Source organism: Panthera uncia (genome assembly GCF_023721935.1).
Source record: "Panthera uncia isolate 11264 chromosome D3 unlocalized genomic scaffold, Puncia_PCG_1.0 HiC_scaffold_9, whole genome shotgun sequence".
Lineage (NCBI taxonomy): Eukaryota > Metazoa > Chordata > Mammalia > Carnivora > Felidae > Panthera > Panthera uncia.
The window spans coordinates 4018362-4040187 of NW_026057587.1; the positions used below are offsets into that span (position 1 = coordinate 4018362).

A 21826-nucleotide genomic window follows, 5' to 3' on the forward strand; every position below is an offset into this window, starting at 1 on the left:
AGACGTGGCCGGACTTCTCCTTCAGTACTTGGTCTTTGCGGTATTTAGCACGAGGTGGCTGGCGATGGCCTGTTAAGGTCTGGGCCTGCTACTCCCGGGGATGATCTGAGTCCGGGCCTCGGTGACGCTCGCCAGGCCGGACACCGGCTGCAGTGACGGAGGTAGACGGGCACGTGGGGGGCTCAGTCGGCTGGGCGTCCGACTTCGGCTGAGGTCATGATCTTGCGGTTCGTGAGTTCAAGCCCCACATTGGGCTCGCTGCTGCCCGCGAAGAGTCCGCTTTGGGTCCTCTGCCCCTCTCTCTGCCCCTTCCCCACTGGCGCTCTCTCAAAAATGAAAAAACATTAAGAAGGAGGCAGGGCCTGGGGTCGTCGTGATGCTACTGAGCCCCGACCGCAGCTGTGTTTGCTGTCAGTACTCGGCCTTTTCAAGCACGCAGAGAAGGAAGAGTAACAAAAAGCCCTGTTTTCTTAAGTCAGCAAGAACCAGGTTGAAGTCTTGCAGCTAAGAGTCCAAACTTAAAAAATGATCTTCTCCAAGCTTTTCAGGATTTTTGTCCCCGACACCTGTTACCATGACAACCACACATATTGTGATGAGTTAGTGCCATGAATCCAGGAGGTGAAGAGGAAGCTTATGGGATTTGTCTCCCCCAAGCTTACACGTTTCAGTGTTTCGAGATTAGATCTCCCAGCCATTATAAAGTTCCGGATGTTTCCCCGAGCAAGGGCAGCCTTGGGCGGGGGGGAGGGGTTAAACCCTGTATGTGCAGGCAGCAGTGCAGGAAGAATCCAAACAAGTGTGTCTACACTGGCCTGGGATATCTTCCTAACTTCTGGATGTGTTTACTCTGCTTTGGGATTTTCCCCTCTTTCATGACCAGGGATGTCTCTCTAATTCCATGGGTCCGTCTACACTGGCCTTGCAGATCTCCCTCATTCCCAGGAGTTGCTATACTGAACCGGTATGTTGCTGTAATGCCCCAAAGGTTTCTTTCCTGATTTGGGCTGCCTTACTAATTCCCCACTTTGCCTAAACTAACCAGTGAACCCCCTAATTCCCTAGAGGTGTCTGCTCTGAACAGGTCGCGCTCCGTAATACGCAGGCATGTCTCCCCTCGCCTGGGCTGTCACCCCATCCCCCCCTGTGGATCCACCTGTACTCGGGATGGCTCCCTAATTAGTCCCTGATTAGTCCACCCTGCTGTGACGTGTCTCTAATCCCCCAGGTGTATTGCTCCGATATGGGTTGTCTGATCCCCAGGTGTGTCTGTGCTCACTGGGGATGTTGGGGATGTGTCAGTAACTCCCTGTATGTGTACACTCTTCCAGAATGTTTTCCTAGCTCTCTGGTCTGCCTATCCTGACCTGCTATGGCCGCCTAATTCCCCAGTGTGTCTACTTTGACCTGATGTCTTCCTAGTTCTCTAGGTGTATGTCCCTGACCTTGGAGCCCCCATAATATTCCAAGTGTCTACACTGACCTGAGTTGTTTCCTTAATCAGCAAACGTGTCTACTGTGGCATGGGTTTTCTCCCTAATTCCCCATTTTTACACACTGACCCGGGACATGTTTCTAGCTGCCGAGATGTGTCTCCACTGACCAGGGACGCGTTCCTAATACCCCAGCTTTGTATACTGTGTTCTGGGATCTTTCTCATATTGCTCAGTTTTGTCCCCCTTGAGTTGGGACAGCTCATTAGGACCCCCGTTGTGGCTACTCTGTCCCTACTTCCAGTGGATGTCTGACCTGACCTGGTGTGTAACAGACATCATCCAGGTGTGCCGTGACCCCTCACGGCTCTCTTACCTTTATTATGTGCACATTGCTTTCTGATTTCTTTCTCATTACCTAGTTGTGCTGTCGTGACCCGGGACATAGCCTCATTTCCTCAGATTTGTCTACCCTAACTGGAGATAGCTCCGTAATTCCTGAGTTGTGTCGGCACTGACCTTGGAAATCTAGTTCCGTGACTGTGTCAACACTGGCCAGGAATGTCTCCCTGATTTCCCAGGTGTGTTTACTGTGACCAGGATGTGTCTCAAATTCCACAGGTGTTTCTACACTTCCCTAGAAGGCTTCCGTGGTTCCGCGCCGGTGCACACATTGTACGTGACGTCCCTAGAACTACACGTGTGTCCTCTCCGCCTCCCTGATTCTGTAGGTGTGTCTACTCCAGTCTGGAACGTCTCTTACTCCAGCGCGTATCTGCCTTAAAGCTGGATGTCTCCCCAGTTCACGGTGTCCACACTGACCAGGGATATCTCCCTCATTGCCCAGCTGTGTCAACTCTGAGGATGTCTCCCTCATTTCTTAGTGGGTCCGCAATAGCCTGAGATGTCTCCCTAATTCCTCCTGTGTGTAAACAGGTCTTGGGATGTTCTGTTAAATCCCAAGGTATGTGTCCTGACTTGGGATGCCCAATTCCACAGATGTGTCAACAAGGACTCGGGATATCTCCTTAATTCTCCTGTGTGTCTACTCTGACAAGGGTTATTTACCTAATTCTTCGGTTTTGTCTGCAGTGAACTAGATGCCTTCCTAACTGCCTGTGTGTTTACACCGACCTGTGACACATCTCGAGTTTCACAGGATCGTATACCCTGGCTTTGGATGCCTCCGTGACTACTCAGGTAAGTCTACTCAGACCCGAGAGGCCAGTCTAATAACCCAGGTGTGTCTCCACTGATCTGGGATGTTGGTGTAAATCCCAAATTGTGTCTACCGTGACCTGGGATGTCTCCCTAGTTCCCAGGGTGTGAATTCTAACCAGTGGTGTTTCCCTAATTTCTCATGTGTGTATCCGTGACCCGGGATGTCTCCATAATTCTCCTTATGTATCTACCATGATGGAAGATGTCAAGCTGTTCCTTAACTTTGTCTTTGACCTCAGATAGCTCCCTAATTTTGCCCAGGTGTGCCTACCCAAACACGGATGTCTACCTGATTACCCGGACGTGTCAACTCTTACCACGGATAATTGCATGATTCTCCAGTTGTATCTACACTGACCTAGGCTGTTTCTCTCTTTCCCCACATGTGTCCAACACAGGTTGGTTGTCTGCTCAATTCCTTGGGCCTGTCCACACTGATGAAGGGTGTCTCTCTAATTCCTCAGGTTTGATCACTCTGAATTGGCTCGTATCCCTTCTTTCCCGTGTGTTTACCCTGCCCGGTGATGTCTCCCAAATTTGCACACGTGTCTACTGTGATGTGGAATGTCTCCCTAATTCCCCAGGTTTGTGTTCACTGACCTGACCTGGGATGTCTCCCTAATTCCACAGATGTGTCTACACTGACCTGCAATACATCTCTGGTTATTCAGGAGTTTACCTTATCGTAGGATGTATGCCTAATTTCACAGGAATTTCTATACAGAATGAGAATGACTCCCTAGAACCCCAGGTGTGTCTGTTATTACCTGGGACGTTTCTCTTAATTCCTCAGTTGTGCTTACACTGACTTGGGAGATCTCCCAAATCCCCCAGGTGTGTCTACACTGACCTGCAATGTTTCCCTAATCCCCCAGGTTAATCTGCTCTTATCAAGGATGTCTAATTCCTTCATTTCCACTTTGATCTTGGACGTCTCCCTAATTCCCTAGTATTTCCTACCTGACCTGGGATGTCTCCCTAATTCCCTGTTTGTGTCTACTTTAATGTTAGCTGTCACTCTAAATTTCCGGGTATTTCTAATTACCTGGGTATCTCCCTAATTTCCCAGGTGTGTCTGGGATAGCTTCTCATTGTCCAAGGGGTGTTTGTATTGACCTTTGATATCATCTTAATTCCCCAGGTGTGTCTACACTGAACTAGTAAGTCTATAGTTCCCTCGGGTATGTCTGGTTTACCCGAAAAGTCTCTCTAAATCCTTTGGAATATCTATACTGACCAGAAATGTTTCCTTAATTCCCAAGTTGTGACTACACTGACCTTGGATGACTTCTAAATTCTCCAAGAATATCTATATTTACCTAAGATGTCCCTTGATATCTGCCTAAGATCTCAGGTTGCCGACCCTGACCGGCTATGTCTCCATGATGAACCCCATGTGTCTGTTCTGACCTGGAATCCAGTTCCCGGTTTGGTTTCCTCGGACTTGGGAATCTTCCTCGTTCCCCAGGTATGTTGACTCTGACATTGTATGTCTCCCCAGATTACTAGGTGCATCTTCCCTGACCTGGCATAACTTTCTATTTCCCAGTTTTCTACACTGACACGAGATGTCTCTCTTTTCCCTAACGTGTGTTTACTCTGACCCAAAACGTTGGAGCTGGCCACCAAGAGGATGTGACCACCAGCTGATGCATGAGCTACACCAGGCAACTGGAGACTCGTCACCCTCCCCACCCCCCGCTCATTAGCATGTACCTTCTGCTCGCCTTCTCTGCTTTGTTCTCAGAAGCTGCCCCAAGGACATAGCCTTCGATCGATCGATCGATCGATTGTGATGTGGTGTTGAAACCATCTAGATGGTAATATGTGACTGAACCCAGTTAAGGTCTCTATTTAAACTTTCAGGGTTTGGCGAGTGGGTGAAGAGATCTACCCAAGACAAGCCTTGAATGTAAGTTCTCTTGCTTATTAAACCCGCCACCTACCAACCTGGAATGATCTGCCTCTTTCTTTGTCTCTCTCTGCCCTCCAGGCAGGAATGCTGGTCTCAGATTTCACCTGGGAAGCTCCCGAGGTTGCCACCCTGACTCTCCAGGCATGTCTAACTCTGACCTTGGATGTCTCCCTAGTTCTCCAGGGAGTCTCCTGTGACGTACGAGATCTCTTAATTCCCCCTGGAGTGTGTCCACTGGTCTAGGTTGTGTCCATATCTCCCCAGCTGTGTCTCCTCTAATGTGGGGCATCTACCTAGTTCCCCAGATGCGTCTCCTCTGGTGTGGGTGTGGCTCACATTCCCCTGATCTAGTCTAATTCCCTAAGAGTGTCTGCCTTGACTCGGGATGTCTCCCTAATTCCCCACGTGTGTCTATACAGACCTGGGATATTGCTCTCAATCCCCAGGTGTGTCAGTTATGACTAAAGGTGTCTTATCCCCAGATGTGTCTACGCTGCCCATAGGTGTGTCTACTCTGACATGGTGTCTCTTCATAGATCCACACGTGCTTTTATCCTGAGTTGGGTGTTTCCGTATTTCCCTAGGCATGTTTACACTGACTTCAGATGATTCTCTGCTTTCTCAGGTGAGTCAACACTGACTAGGGTCTTGTGTGCCTTCTCTGACCTGGTGTATCTACGGAGAACCCCAGGTGTTTTTGCTTTAACCTTTTTTTTTTTTTTCCCTCTCTCTGTAAAGACGTGTCTACCCTGATCTCTAATATCCCAAGTTTGTCCATCCTGGCCTGGAACGTCTACTTTTCAAGAGCGTCTACCCTGACCTGGCTATCCCGCTAGCTCCCCAGGTGTGTCCATACTTGACTCGGTTGTCTACACCACTTTGGGACGTCTCCCTAATCGTCCGGGTATGTGTTCTCGAGAGCTAGCTCCTTAATTCTAGCGGCGTGTCTACTCAAACCTCACGTGCCTCCCTATCGCCTTGGATTTTCTGAAATATCTCCCCGATTTCAGGTGTGTCTAAACTGGTGGGAGATATATCTAATTCTCAGAGGTGTTGACTCTGTAATAGTTCGCCTTTCTGAGTCTGCAGGGGTGTCTGTCCTGACCAGTGAGGCCTCTCTAGAGCCTCGTGTGTGTCTACACTGACTCGGGGTAAGTGTCTAACAGTGCCAGAGGATCTGAAGTGGAACGGGTCATCTCCTTAAGTCCCCCTGAGTGTCTACGCTGCCTGGAATGTCTCCCTAATACGGCAGGCATGTCTACACTAGGACTACCCTCTAATTCCCCATGGGTGTCTACTCTGACCTTGATGTCTCAGCATATCCCAAGTGTGCTTACATGGTCTTTGGAGGTTTCGCTAATACCCCAGGTGTGTCTGTCCTGACATGGGTACTTCCTTACCTCCCACAAGGGTCATTCTAACCTGGGATGTGTCCCTGGTTAACCGAGGATGTCTACACAAAACTGAGATCTCCCCCTCCTTCTCGGGCTACGACACTGACATGGGCTGTCGTCTTATTTCCACAGTTCTGTGTGCGCTGTCATGGATGTATCCCTGACACAAGTGTGTCTGCGCTGACCCGGGATAGCTTCCTAATGGCACACGTGTCCGTCTCAAACCCGGGATAACTCCACACACATCAGATGTGTTTACTCTGACCTGGCATATCCTCCTAATTCCTTACTTGTGTCTACACTACCTGGGCTATCTCCCCAGGTGTGTCAACACTGTCATTAGGTGTCTCATAGCCCTGTCTGCGTAGCATGGTTTGGGATTCTCCTAATTCCCCAGGTGTGTCTACTCTGAACTGGACTATTTCACAAATTCTGCTTGTGAGACTACACTTAGAATTCATATTAATTTCCCAGATGCGTCTTCCGTGTCCTGGGGCATGTTGCTAATTCCAGAATGGGTCTTCCCTGATCTCACTTATCTGCTTAATCCTCCGGGTCTTGCACACAGACCTGGGAGGTCTCTATAAATTCCCAGGAGTGTCTACAGTGACCTTGGAGGTGTCCTTACCTTCCCAGCTCTGTGCCTCGGACCTGTGTGGTCTGTGTGGTCTTCCTGGGTCCCGGTTGTGTCTGCAGAGCTTAGCGTCTTCCTTTCCCCAGGTCAGGCCACACCGTCCTGGGAGGCCTCCCTACTTTCCCAGCGTTGTCAACACTGACCTGGAACGTGTCTAAGACCACAGATGTGACTACTGTGACCTAGGATGTCACCGGCGTTTCTGCTCTAACCTGTGATGTCTCCCCGTTCCCCAGTTCTGTTGATCTTGACATTGGCGGTCTCCTTAATTACACTAGTGCATCTACTCTGACCTACTGATGGCTCCCTGACTCCATGGTATGTCACACTAAGAAATGAGGTCTCTTCTTACCTGGCAGGTCTGCGTGCTTTCCCGTATGTCTCTACTCAGACCTTGGATGTCTTTTGAAATCTCCAGGTAGGTCTGCGCTGACCCGGAGTATGACCCTCATCCCTCACGAGAGTCTTCACTGACCTTGGATTTCTTCCTGTCTCCTCTGGTGTGTCTTCTCTGTCCAGATAGGTCTCCTTAAATCCACTGGTGTGTCTGTTGTGACCTGGGTTGTCTCCTTAATTTCCAAAGTAGATCTCCGCTGACCTTGAAATAGTTTCCCCACGTTGGTCTAAACTGACCTGGGAGGTCTCTAATTCTTACTGCGGGTCTTTTGTGACTTGGCATATCTGGCTGTTCCCAAGGAGTGTATATCCTGACCCGGTGCGTAGCCAGAAGTCCGTAGGTGTGCCTCCACTGACCTGGGCTGTCTTTATACTTTCCTGTGTGTGTCTTCTCCGACCGTTATCTCACCAGCGCTCTTACAGGGCATATGCCCTGGGTGGTCTTTTTCTCCATGTTTGTCTGTCCTAACCTGGGATAGATCTCTGATACCCCAGGGGTATCTCCCCTAGCCCAGGATGACTCCCTAACCCCCAGGTGTTTCTGCCCTCACCTGGGTGTATCCGTGATCACTTGTGCCTGTATCCTTAACGGGATTACCTTCTAATTCTTCGCGTGTGCTTGCTTTCACCTAGGACGGCGCCTCACTTGCACAGGTGTGTCCACTCTGACGGAGGCTCTAACTCCTGGTTTGCACCCAGTTTCCCAGATGTGTCTCTACTGCCTTGAGAAGTCTCGTTAATTTCCAATTGCGTTCTTCTGCGTGGCATGTCTCCCTTCTCCCTAATTCTCCATGGGTCTACTCTGACCTAGAAGTCTGAATTTTTCCCTGTTTTGAATCTGGCTAGAACATCCCCCTCGTTCCCCAAGAGAGTCTGCGCTAATCAGTGAGGTCTCCCTAATTCAGGGAAGTTTATGTCTGAAGTTCCCTCAAACATCTACGGATGTCACCGCCTCGGTACGGCAGTTCCCCAAGTGTGTCTACACCGGGATGTGTCTGATTCCTGAAGAGGATGTCCGCATGATGCCCAGCCGTGTCTGCCCCGGACTGGGGTTCTCCTCAGTTCCCCAGCGTGCCCAGCAGGGCCTCTCTCAGTGCTCGGCTGCCTCCCTTGCGGGGAGGCCTCCTGATTGTCCAGATGGGTCTGCCCACACCTGCACCGAGGCCCTTATTTTCCAAGACCGACTTGCCTGAGTTGCTGTCCTCTCGGCAGTGCCCCGGTTGTGTAAACACTGACCTGGGATGTACACTGACGTCACCAATGAATCTAAGCTGACCTGAGATGCGTCCCCACCTCACCAGGTGTGACTGTTCTAGGACTTTACTGCCTCTCCAGGAGTGTCTTCTCTGAATGGTGATGCCTACTTCCTTACTTGGGAGGTCTTTTCTCTTGTGTGGGATGTCTATTTCCCAGGTAGGTCGTCTCTGAACTCGGCGGCCTCCTTACTAACCCAGCTGGGTCTCCACTAGCCTTAGATGACCTCCAGTTCCCTAGTCATATCTACACCGATTTTGGAAGTATACCGATTTCTTCAGAGGTCTACGATTACCTGGTACACTGCCTGATTTCCCAGTGGCATTAACTTTGAGCTGGCATATTTCCGTAATTCCTCAGGTGCATCTACACTGACGTGTCATTTCCCAGGGGGGTCTTCTCTGACTCGGAGGTATCTCTGTTTCTGTGTGTTTGCCTTCTCTTATCTTGGATGTCTTATCACCAGGTGTCTCTACCGTAATCTGGGATGTCCCCTAATTCAAGCATCCACCCTGATCTGGGATGTATCCCAAATTCCTCAGGTATGTCTACCCTGACCTGGGGCATTTCTCTAATTCCCCAGGAATGTCTGCTCTGACCCAGGATATCTATTTCCTAGGTGGATCTAGACTTAACTGGGCTCCTCCCTAATCCCCCGGGTTTGTCTACGTGAACTTATGTCTCCCAAGTTCCCCAGGCAGGTCTACACCAACTTGGAATGTCTCCCTAATCCACAAGGTACTTCTCCTTTGGCCTGGGATTGTCTCGGTCACCGGGTGTGTCCTAGACTCGATTATCTCTTGTTCCCGGGTGTTTCTGTAGCAACCTTGGACAGCTCCCCAGTTCCTCAGGTTTGCCTAAACGGACTTGAGATGTTTCCTTAATACCCAAAGTGTGTCTGTCCTGGCTTGGGATGTCACTCTAGTTTTCAGGTACATCTTCAGTGACCTGGAACGACTCCCTATTTATCCCCTGATCTGGTTGTCTCTCTACTCTGGCGTGTCAACACTCATCTGGGATGTTTAATTCCCTATTTGTATCTGTTCTGACCTAGAATGTCCCATTGATATCCCAGGTATGTCTACACTGACCTGAGAGTTGTCTAATTCTCCAGGTGTGTTTACCCTGAACCGGGACTTTTCACTAATTCCTCGGGTGTGTCTGTACACCCAATTATGCTGGTGTGTCAGTGCTGATCTGTGTGGTCTTGTTTTCCAAGTGTGTCTTCGCTGACAAGGAACGTCTTCTCTGTTCCCCTGAAATGTCAACCAGGGATGTCACCCTAACTCCCAGCTGTAACCGTCCTGAGCCGGATTTTCTCCCTAATTCACAAAATGTGTCTACTCTTGCCTGGCATCTATCTTTATTTCCCCATATGCCTCTACTGACCTCATAGGTCTCCCTAAAACCCCAGGTGTGTCTACACTGACCTGGGAGGGCTTTTTTGGGTGTGTGTAGTCTGACCAGAGAGGTCTCCTGAGTCTACGCCGAATTGGCCTGTCTCCCTGGTTCCCAACGAATGTCTACATTGTCGCGGGAGGTCTCCCTTAGTCCCCGTGAGTTTCTCTGCTGACCTGGGATGTCTCGTTTCCCAGCTGGGTCTACTCTGACCGGCGAGGTCTTGTCAACCTGACTTGGGAGGTCTCCCTAATTCCCCGTTTTGTCTACGTTGACCTGAGTTGTCTCCCTAGCTCCCTGGCTCTGCCTACTTTGACCTTCGATGCCTTATTCCCCAGGTTTGTCACTTCTTGCCTGGGATGTCTGCCTAGGTCTCCAGGGTGTCCCCCTACTGTAGGATGCCTTCTCACCCCCCTGCTTCATCTGGTGTATCTGCACCCACGTGGGATGTCGAGTTCTGTAGGTGAGTCTACTAGAAAACTAAAATCCAGAGCGCTTTACTTGAGCTGAGTATTTTACTGAGAAACCAGCATTTTGGAAATGGGGACACATTCAAACGGCAAGTGGCTACGAAGCGGCTCTCAGCTGTCACAGGCCCGTCTGTAAAGCAGGAATGTGCAAGTCCAACACTTTCCATTGTGACTGGAGTTGGTGACTGACATGGCTTTTCAGTGCATCAGCTTACTTGAATATAGCTGATTAGTTGGGAATCTGTAAAGTCATGCTGACTCGAAGAAAGCTCAAGTGTTGTTTAAAATTGGAGTTATTAGCATTTTTGGAATCAGGACAGTTTGAAAATCTGGTTAGGTGACTATGAGTCTGGTATGGGGGCATACCCAACCTGTGGTCTCCACTTGTTTTATTTTTTTTAATGTTTATTTTATTTTTGAGACAGAGACGGAGCATGAGCAGGGGAGGGGCAGAGAGAGAGGGAGACACGGAATCCGAAGCAGGCTCCGGGCTCCGAGCTGTCAGCACAGAGGCCCCCAGCGGGGCTCAGACTCGTCGACTGCAAGATCAAGACCTGAGCCGGTTGGACACTCAACCTACTGAGCCACCCAGGCGCCCCTCGGTTTCATTTGTCTTTTAAGATTTTATTTTACTTTTGAGAGAAAGGGAGAGAGAGAATCCCAAGCAGGCTCCATGCTCAATGTGGATCCTGATGTGGGGCTCGATCCCACAACCCTGAGATCATGACCTGAGCCAAAATCAAGATGACCTGAGCCAAAATCAAGAATTGGGACACTTAACCGACTGAGCCACTGGGCACCCCTCCATTTCATTAAAAAAAAAAAAAAAAAATCCCTTCCAGCGCTCCTGGGTGGCTCAGTGGGTTGTGTCTGACTTTGGCCCAGGTCATGATCTCATGGTTCATGAGTTTGAGCCCCGTGTCACGCTCTCTGCTGTCAGTGTGGAGCCCGCTTCAGAGCCTCTGTCCTCCTCTCTCTCTGCACCTCTCTTAAAAATAAACATTAACATAAAAACCAGTTCCTTCCCGTCAATCACTCTCCCTGTTGAACGGAGAGCAGTTTACTGTTTAGCATCACGTGACCCTTCTTTGGCCATTGAAGATCATGAACCAGAATCTCATTAGGTTCTTCAGCTCGCATGGAGATCACGATTAGTGTTTACTGATGACTCTTGAAAAGATACACAATAACGGGTATTAACACAAGAAACAGGAGGATAATAGCAAATGTCTGGAAAATACCCCAAATCCAAGATTCCCATTTGCCCAAGTTTAACCACCTGGAAAGATCAAATTGGTTATAATGAGATTGTTTTTACTTTTACAAGTCAATCTGCATTGTTTTTTATAATGTGCAATTGGGTTTTAATTTTCTGAGTTATGTATGTAGGCACAACATGACGGGGCGCCTGGGTGGCTCAGCCTATTGAACGTCTGACTCCGGATTTCAGCTTGGGTCATGATCCCAAGGTCGTGGGATCGAGCCCGGCGTTGGGCTCTGTGCTGACAGCATGGAGCCTGCTTGGGAGTCTCTCTGCCCGCCCCCTACCCCTGCCGCCCTGCCTGTGTGCACACAAAATAAACATTAAAAACCCACAATGTAAAAGTGGTAACAGATTCTTATGTAACTGTAGGTATTCTTCAGTAGATAGACCCACCAAGGGAATCTTGGAGAAATACCTTATAAAGGTAGGCACTCCTAGGCAACCAGGTCAAAATCCCAGATTAGTATAGAAGCACTTTGGGAATTAGACATCCCATCAGTATAGACACACCGGGGGAATTAGGCAGATCCACGAGGTCAGAGCAGACACATCTGTGTTGCAGGGAGACATTACTGGTCAAGTAGACACATGAGGGGAGTAGGAGGAGTAATGTTGGGGCTTCGAGAGAAACTCTAGGTCAGGGGAGGCAGACCGGGGATGTAGGGACCATCCTGAGAAATACTCAACTCATCTTGAGAATTATGAAGACACCCCATGTGAGTGTGGACATAGCAGGGAATAAGGTTACAACAAAGGTCAGAAGAGCCACATGGGAAATTAGGTAGACATCCTCAAGTGTAGACCCTCCTGGGTAGAGTTCAGATAAGAGCAGGGGAAAAGCTATGCAGGTACATGTACACACAGCTGATTATTAAGGAGGCATCGAGGTGCGGCTGGCATACAGCAGGGTAAACAGGGAGACGTTCCGGGTCAGAGTAGACGGAGCCAGAGAATTCAAGACCTCTGAAGTGAGAGAACACACGTGGGGAAACCGGTTTCTCAGGTTAGTATAGAAATTCCCGAGGAATCAAGGTGACGTCCCAAATCATGGTATCTTCCCCTGGGGAAACGGGGCCATCTTAGGGTAGACACAACCTGGGATACTAGGGAAACATCCCTGGTCAAAAGAGATGCACTTACTTTGTAAGAAAGTAGACACGCCCCATCTGTGTAGACACATCTGAGTTATTAAACAGATATCCCGGTAAGGGTAGACATACCTGGGGAATTAAGGAGACATTCCAGGTTACTGTAGACATTCCACATCAAAATAGAAACAGGGGAACTCAGGGGACATCACGTATCAGGGTAGACACATCTGGGGACCTGGGGAGAGCCTTGATGGGAGAGAGATTCGAGATCAGGCTAGACACAGTGGGGGGTGGGGGGTAGCAGTGTGACATCCTAAGTCAGGGAAGACACTTCCCTAAGTTAGGGAGGGATCCCAAGTCAGGCTGACCTACCTGGTGCATTCAAGGGTCACTGTAATCAATGCAGACACGCCTGGGGACTTAGAGACATCACAGATCAGAACACCTGGAGAGATAGGGAGATACCTCAGGTCACTGTGAACACACTTCTGGAGTTCGGGAGACTTCACTGGTCAAGGTGGATGACCTGGGGGAACAGCCCTTCTTGAACAATACAGACACACCTTGGTAACTAGGGAGACCTCCCAGGTGAGATTAGATGCAACTGGGAATAAGAGAAAGAGCCCAAGTCTGTGTCAACACACCTGAGGAACGAGACCTCCAGATTCACAGTAGACACGGCGAAGGACAAAGGCATACGTCCCAGGATACGCTGGACAGTCCTGAAGAACGGAGACGTTCAAGGTCCAGAGAGAGAAATCTGGAGAATGAGACATCCCAGCTCAGAGCAGACACTCCTGTGGAGCCAAGGAGACCTCTTTGGTCGGAGTAGAAATACTTGGGGAAACGGGTCGTCCCAGGTCATAGATTCACCGTGGAATTGGACACCTCGGTCACGTTAGAGTAACCGGGGAGATACACCGTGTCAAGGCGGACACTTACGACGAAGCAGGGAGACAACCCAGGTCAGAGGAGACACACTTGGGGGGTTAGGGAGACCACAGATCAGAGTAGACATGCCTGGGAGACCAGGGAGATCTCGCAGGTCAGCTGGACACGGGGAATGTGAGACATTCCGATGCAGGGTAGGCCTGCCCGAGGAATTAGGGAGAGATCCCCGCTCAGACATACACCACTGGGGTTTTATGTGAACGAAAAGGTCAGCGTAGACACTCCTGCGAAACCAGAGGGACACCACACCTCAGTATGGACACACCTTGAAAATTTGGGACACATCCCGGGTCAGGATAGACACAGCTGGGGTTTTAGGAAGCCATCCCTGTTCAGCGTGGACACATCTGTGGATTAGACATCCCAGGTATGAGTAGACACGTCTGAGTTTGACATCTCAGGTTACGGCAGGCACAACTGGGGAACCAGGGAGGCTCCAGGGCAAAGTGGCCACACCTGAGGTGTTAGATGTTCCGGGTCAGAGTGGACATGCCTGAGATACTAGGTAGTCACAGCAGGTCAAGTGGAGACATCCAATGTCGAGGCAGACGCAGCTGGGAATCTATGGAATCAGACTAGGTTAGTGTTGACACACTTGGGGAATTAAGACCGCTCAGGTCAGTGTAGACATAACTGGTATATTACAATAAAATACCGCTTTTTGTAGACACATCTGGGGAACTAGTCAGCGGTCCAGGTGAGCTGAGATAACATCTCAGGAGTCGTGGAGACCCTGAAGGTCAGGGTAGGTGGACTCGGGGAAGTAAGCAGACGTGCTGCGTCAGAGTACAACAGAACAGAGAGGGGACTTCCAGAGTGGTACCAATAAACACGAGACCTCTCAAGTCAGTGGACACACAGAGGAGGAATTACACATCCCAGGTCAACACCTGAAGAGTTAGGGAGACAAACCAGGTCACGACAGAAACATCTGGGATTAGAGATTCACTCGTGCCCATGTGGACACAACTGGGCTCTAGGGATGGACCAGGTCAGAGAAGATACAGGACTTTTCAGGGATAATACGAGTTTAGGGTAGACACACTTGGAGAACAAGGAAAACATTTCAGGTCAGGGTAGAAACACCTGGGGGGTTAGGGGGCTATCCAGTGTCACTGAAGACACACGTGGTGAATTAGGGACACATCCCAGGTCAGTCACAATTGATGATAAGGTATATCTCAGGTCAGAGAAGACACTTCTGGTTATTAAAGAGAGAAAATCAGGGAGGGCACCCCTGGGTGATTAGGGGACACCACCTTTCAGGGTTCACACACAGGATTAGGGATACGTCTCTGAGTGCGTACCAGAGTAGGCACACTCAGAGAATTAGAGAAACCCCACAGGTCTCTGTATTGCAAAGACCTCATTGATCAGGGTACATACAGAATAAGGGTCACCTCCCAGGTCAGAGTAGACCTACCTAGAAATTTAGGGGAATATCCTTGATCAGTGTAGACCCACGGGAAAATTGGCAGACTTCCAGCGTCGGGGCAGCCAAACCTGGAGAACTGGGAGACACCCACTGTCAGTATACACGCCCCGGTGACTAGGGACATATACTAGATCAGGTTAGACCTAACTGGGGAATTTTGGAGACATCCCAGCTCAGGTATACTTCCCAGAGGAACTTGAGATACAATCCAGATCAGGGCCACCACGCTTGGGGAACTACTATGGATGTAGCTCACGTCAATGTCGTTAAAGTAACCAGATTACGCCCAAAATGGAGTCACTAACGTTAAGCCCCGTGTCAGCAAACCAAGACTTACGTGTCTATGCTCTGCTCTCCCGGAAGAGGAAGGCCTAGGTCAGCTAATCAGCTTTCACCTGCTCCGCACAAGGTACCCGACCTGCTCCGAGACTTCCCTGGGGCCCATGTAATAAGAGTAACCATGCTTACCCATCAGCAGATGCCCAGCGAATCTGCCCGTTCCTGCTCACGTGGTCTAAGAATCTCGTGCGTCGTGCAGCTCTTTGGTGCTCCTTTCTATCGCTAGGTTGCATGCTGCCTGACTCATGATCACTAAATAGAAGCCAGCTAGATCCATAAATTGACTAGAAAATGTTTTCTTTGAGAGAGAGACACAGACTCCGAAGCAGGCTCCAGGCTCTGAGCTGTCAGCACAGAGCCCGACGCGGGGCTCGAACCCACGAACGGGGAGATCATGACCTGAAGTCAGATGCTTAACTGAGCCACCCAGGCGCCCCCAAAATTTTCTTTTAATAGTGTTGATGACAAGGATGGGATTCAAAGACTGCTAATGGCTTTGGGGATGACAAGAAACGTGGGCATGGGTGCCTGCTGAGCCCTTTTGAGTTCTTGGTCTTTCTCATGTTTCCACAGCCGCGGGGAAGTTCCTCTTGGATCTGAGCTCTACTCTGTTTGCGTTTGAGCTCCCGGGTCTGATGGGCTTTTCCTGGCCAGGATTTAGTGGGCCAGCTGGAGCTGGCAAGTGGTTCTACGTGGACCCGAAGCCCCTAAGCCCTGCGTTATCCACAGTCTTGACGTGTTGGGTTCTGCTGGTGGGCCCACCATTCCACTTGGGGAACTACTGGCGGTCTTGGTGTGACCCTAAGGTAAGAGCGACAGATCTGCCAGACAGACACTGAGGAGACATGAGACCTAAAGTTCTAGAGAGCGGAGAGCTCCATATTCTTGTGCCCCAGCTCTTTATATGGGAAGTGGGGTTCCGGAGCGCATACACAGTGGCAGAAATGGCAGCGTCTAAGGGCAGCCCTGAATCGCAGCGGCCGTGGTCGGAAACCTGCGACCTAGACCAGCTTGTCCAGTTACAAGTTCTCAGCCAAGAACACACTACAAAGGGCAGAGGAAAAATTAATTTTTCCTCGTCTACAGTCTCTGGTGACCCAGACGAGACCCACTGGGACACCGCACCCGCTCCGGAGCCTACACACAGGACCCTGAGGAAGCGGAGAGGCCGGCAGAGAGAGTGGGGTCAAGTTTCCCTGTTGTCTCTTCCCTTTCAAATCCAGACTGTTGTGAATTTGGTTTAGGGATCCCCTCCGGTCACTGACCCTCTCCCTCCCAGGGACACCTCCTGCTTTCCTATTTGTCTTGCTGTCTCGATCTTGCCTATCTTTGGGAGTAGTTCTGGATCTTGGGAAGACTAAATCTTTTGCACCCTCCTAGGACATACATCTCGAGTCCATGGATATGTCATAAAAGGCTTATCAGTTTTGCTTGAGTAACTTGATCTACCTTTGGTTTAAAAGAAGCCAAAAAAAAAAAAAAAAAAAGGTGTCCTGTTGCCAGGAATATTTACTGTTTATCTCCGCTAAAACCTACAAATAAGGTTTTTACAATAAGATATTTGGAAGGATTTTTATAATGAGCTCCAAGGTCAGAAGGTGGCCAAATTGGAAGCTGATATTAAAATCCCAATGAAGGAGGACACAGCAATCAGACAAGACAAAGGAATAAAAGGCATCCAAATTGGCAAGGAAGAAGTGGAACTTTCACTACGCAGACGACACGATACTATATAGAGAGAAAACACTACAGACTCCACAGGAAAACTTAGAACTGATAAGTGAATCCAGTAAGGGTACAAGATACAAAATCAGTGTCCAGAGTGACACCGGCATCATGGCAGCATAAGGTACCTCCTTTAACAACTGGGGCGCCTGAGTGGGTCAGCTGGTTTGGCATCCGAATTTGGCTCAGGTCATGATCTCATAGTCTGAGTTCCTTGGGGTTCTAAGGAGACATCCCATGTCAGTGCATCCCATTCCCATGGGGAATAAGAAGCATTCCACTTGACTGTTGGCACATTTGGAGAATTATCTTCTGACTCTGAAGATAAAGACAGACGTAGCTGAAGAATACACAGACTACGTCACTGTAGATACAACTGGAGAATTAGAGTGACATCCCTTTTCGGTGTCCACGCACCTTGAGAATTAGGGAGACACACCTGGGTTATTAGGGACACCAGTGATGTCAGGGTGTCTATACCCAGGGAACTGGGTAACGTCTCAGTTCAGGTAGACTCACCTGGGGAACTAGCAGGACATCCCAGGTCAGGGTAGAACTCCGGGTTACTTTGAGACATCGGAAGTCAGAGTATTCATATCTGGGGATTAGGGAGACACTCAGGTCAGAGTAGAAGCACCTGGGTAATTAGAGAAACATCCTAAGTCATGGTAAACACATCGGGGAATTAGTAAGAAATCCCAAGACAGAAAACACATCCATGGAATAAGAGAAACATCTCAGGTCAGGGTCAACACCTATGGAATTCGGCAGACAGATCAGTGTGTACACTCGGGAAGTAAGAGAGAGCCCAGGTGTGAGCACATACACGTGGGGACTAGGGAGACATCCCGGTAAGGGAAAGCCAACCTGGAGAATAAGGAACATATCCTAGGTCAGAGGAAAAACACCTGGGAATCGGTGGCAGCATTTCATGTCTGGGTAGATAAACCTGGGCATTAGAAATCTAGTTCGGTGAAGACACAAAAGGGGAACTGGGGAGACATCCAGGTCAAGTTAGACACATAATGCAGAATTAAGGAAACATCAAGATCAAAACAGACTCAGCTATGGAAATAGGGAGACCTCCCAGTTCAGAGCAGACACACTCGAGTCAGGCACACATCCCACGTCTGGGTGGACAGATCGACGGAAGTAAAGAGCTGTCCCAGGTCAGGGGACACATACCTGGGAGATTGGAATCAGGCTGTGGCACACACCTGGGGAAATAGGGCGGCCCCCCGGGTCCCTCAATACATGCCTGGGGAGTTAGGGTGTCCCAGGTAGAGCAGGCCCCTGGCTAGAAGGGAGACATCCCAGTTCAATGGAGATGCACCTGGACAATTACAGAGACATCCAGGGTTGCCAGAGAAAACACACTGGGATTTAAGGAGACATCCTAACGGTGTGTAGACCTACTCGGGGTATTAGGGAGACATCTTATGTAAGGATAGGCACGTCTGCATTATCAGCAGGTCACAGATTAGATAAACCCGGGGAGCTAGGCCGTTTCCCCTCGTCGGGGTAAATAAGCTCGGGGAGAGAAGTATCCAGGGCAGAGGAGACACGCCTGGGAAATTAGGGAAACGTGCCATATCAGTGTGTGGACCTCAGGTCGCTGTAGATACGCCCGGAGGACAACGAATCACTTCGACTCAGAGGGGACGCCCTAGGTTCACGGAGACCTACCTGTACACTTAGCAAGACTCTGTGTGTCCAAGCAGACACATCTGGGGAATTAGACACTGCTGTTCGGGGCAAGCGCACCTCGAGTGCCGGGGAAATATTCCCGGTCGGACACACACCTGGGGAGAGCGGTCCACTTCCCAGAAGAGGCACTGAGTTAGGGAGGCTGCCTGCCATGCGAGGGCGGACACACCTGGGGAGTCGGAGCCCGCAGATTAGTATGGACACACTTGGGGCATAAGGGAGACTCCCGGCTCAGATACACGTACCTGGGAATTAAAGAGCCCGGTTCAAATTGCTTTTTCCAACTTTGAGACGTAACTGACACATTACATCTAAGTTTAAGGCGTACAGTGACCATGTGAAGCCCGTATATATTGCAGAATGATTAGCGCGAGCTTAATTAACGTCCATCAGAGTGACGACAGCATCACGACAGCTGTCGATAAGCTCCTTTAACAACTGGGGTGCCTAGATGGCTCGGTCGGTTAAGCGTCCGACTTCGACTCAGGTCATGATCTCACGGTTTGTGAGCTCGAGCCCCGCATCGGGCTCTGTGCTGACGGCTCGGAGCCTGGAGCTGCTTCGGGTTCTGTGTCTCCCTCTCTCTGGCCCTCCCCCACTTGCACTCCAGGTCTCTAAAAAATAAATACACATAAAAAAAAGGTATTTCCTTTAACAACTAAAATTCAGCTTCCATCTCCAAACTTACGTGCGTCTGTGGGAGCCGTGTGATCCAGCACCTGACGCAGGTTGCCTGGGAGGGTCTCACCACCATGCTTTGGGCGATGGGCAGGCAGACCACGGTACAGGCTTTGTCACTGGCGGGACCCTGTGAGCCGGCTCTGGTCCCTCTCGGCTGCAGTCTGGGGGCGGCTGGATAATGCTGACATGGGCAGACCACCCATGGGCGAGATAGCCTTTGTAGCAACCCAGGTTTCTAGAGGAGAAGTTCCAGCATTCTGTTGGAAAGAAAACGTTACAGCAGCACCCCTCCCCCAAGGCGGCAGAGCTCAGAGACACGGGCGGCATCTCTCCTGCAGGGGAAAGGGCCAGTGGTGACGGTCTCGCTTCCCCCGCTGTGCAGGAGGCTGCTAAAGAAACGCATTTTTCTCTTGCAATGCCCAGGGCGTTAAAGGGGCTTTGTGATTGGGGGAAGGAGATCAGGGATGAGGTCATAGTATCAGAGAGCCTTAAAGGGATGCCGTTTCTGTTGACTGCATTCTGGACTCCAACACGGAGCCTGTCACAGCCCCTGGGAAAACCTCATCTTTGGAGCCCTCCACTGGACTGTGGGCACCCTCAACACCTGAGTGTCAAAACTCACACCGCCCACCCCACCCTGTGTGCACTCCCGGGGCAGCAGGAGATAAGCTCGGGTGGACGGGGAGCACCCACGGAAAACAGGCCAGCACGTGGGGGAAAGTGCAGTCCTGAGCTGTAACACCACCTTCAATAAAGCAAAAGAGAGGTTTCTAACAGTTGGTCTAGTGTGTTGTAAGATCAGGGGAAGACCTACAAGCTTAGGAATTCTGCCACAAGAGGGATCAGGAAGCATGGAGCTGATGTATCCATGGGAGGTTGGAGGAAGCCACAGAATCTGTATAGCAGGGCCATCAAAAAGTGCCCCCCAACTGAAGGCAGCTGGTAAAGATCGGAGGGGTGACTGCTACATCAATGTGAAAGGAGCAACACAAAAGTCAAAGGAACATAAAGAACCAAGGAAACACGACATCACCAAAAGATCCCTCATTTATCTTCCAGTAACTGATCCCAAAGACAGGGAGGACATCTGTGACTTACATGACAAAGAATTCAACATAGCTCTTTTGAGGAAGCTAATGAGCTACAAGTAAACACAAAGAAATTCAATGAAATCAGGAAAAGCACACATACACAGAAAGAGAAATTTAACAAAGAGAATCATGAGAAAGAACTAAACAAATTCTGGAACTGAAGAAGTCAGTGAATGAAATGAGGGGTGAAAGAGAGGGTATTATCACCAGAACAGACCAGAAAGAAGAAAGCCATCAGTGAATATAGGACAGGAGCTTTGAAACAGCCCAGAGAACAAAGAAAAGAAGCTAAGAGCATATGTCATCCGTGGAACACCATCAAAAGAGCCACCGGTATCGCTGGGATTCCAGAAGGACAAGAGAGGAAGAAGGGGGATGGAGGTCTATTTGGAGATCTCATGCCTGAGAACTTCCCAGACCTGCAAAGAGACTTGGACATTCAAGTTCATGAAATTAACAGATCACCTCATTATTTCAAGCCAAAGCAATCTCTCCCAAAACACATTATAATGAAACTGTCAGAAATCGAAGGTAGAATCCTGAAAGCACAAGAGGAAAAAAGAGTAATCTACAAAGGAACCCACACTGGAGATCTGTGGATTTCTCAGCAGAAACCTTACCGACCAGGAGAGGGTGGATGACACATTCACAGTGCTGAAAGAAAAAAAAAGGCCAGCCAAGAATACACTGTCCAGTGAAGCTGTCCTTCGGAAATGAAGGCAAAAAAATAAAATAAAATAAAAAGTTCCCAGACAAAAGCTGGAAGAGTTCATCACACTGGACCCTCCTTACGAGAAATGCTGAAAGGAATTCTTCCAGCCGAGGTGAAGGGATGCTCATCAGTGACACAAAAACATACAAACATATGGAACACACTGGAAATGGTAAATATACAGTCGGATGAAGAAAACTCTAATTCTGTAATTGGATAGTGTGTTAATAAAGGCCAAAGGATGAAAGTATCAAAAATAATTACACCTACTGTAATTTGTTAATACACGATACACAAAGAGGTAAACGGGGCATCTGGGTGACTCGGTTGAGCATCTGATTCCTGGTTTCGGCTCAGGTCATGATGCCAGGGTTGTGGGACTGAGCCCCGCGCGAGCCTGCTTAGGATTCTCTCTCTCCCCCTCTGCCCCTCCCCCTGCTCACATGCTATCTCTAAAATAAAAAGAGGTAAACCATGACATTAATGTAAAAAAATGTGACAGTACTATAAAAAGAGGGAGCAAAAGGGCAGAGGTGTCACTACCGGTGTAAGTTGACCAGTTTATCTACTAGGTGTTTTATGTAAGCCTTGTGTAATCATAAAGCAAAAACCTAGTGGAGATTCACAAAGATAAAGACAAGGGAACCCCACCATGGAGTATCCCCAATCCACAAAGGTGGGGAAGAAGACAGGAAGAAAAGGAACTATGGAACCA

At 49.5% G+C, this 21826-nt stretch overlaps 3 long non-coding RNA genes across 3 annotated transcripts; 1 reads left to right on the forward strand and 2 right to left on the reverse strand.

Moving 5' to 3' along the window:
- Positions 1 to 6943: 6943 nt before the first annotated feature.
- On the forward strand, positions 6944 to 12377 carry LOC125915051 (uncharacterized). Its single transcript, XR_007455545.1, has 4 exons — positions 6944 to 7015; positions 7627 to 8607; positions 8714 to 8789; positions 8867 to 12377. It is a non-coding gene; the product is annotated as an uncharacterized LOC125915051 (long non-coding RNA).
- Positions 12378 to 12630: 253 nt separating this feature from the next.
- Positions 12631 to 13233, reverse strand: LOC125915052 (uncharacterized). Its single transcript, XR_007455546.1, has 3 exons — positions 13115 to 13233; positions 12843 to 12915; positions 12631 to 12716 (listed from the first exon to the last, which is right to left on the reverse strand). It is a non-coding gene; the product is annotated as an uncharacterized LOC125915052 (long non-coding RNA).
- Positions 13234 to 16958: 3725 nt separating this feature from the next.
- On the reverse strand, positions 16959 to 19573 carry LOC125915053 (uncharacterized). The gene is made up of 2 exons (XR_007455547.1): positions 19316 to 19573; positions 16959 to 17518 (listed from the first exon to the last, which is right to left on the reverse strand). It is a non-coding gene; the product is annotated as an uncharacterized LOC125915053 (long non-coding RNA).
- Positions 19574 to 21826: the final 2253 nt, after the last annotated feature.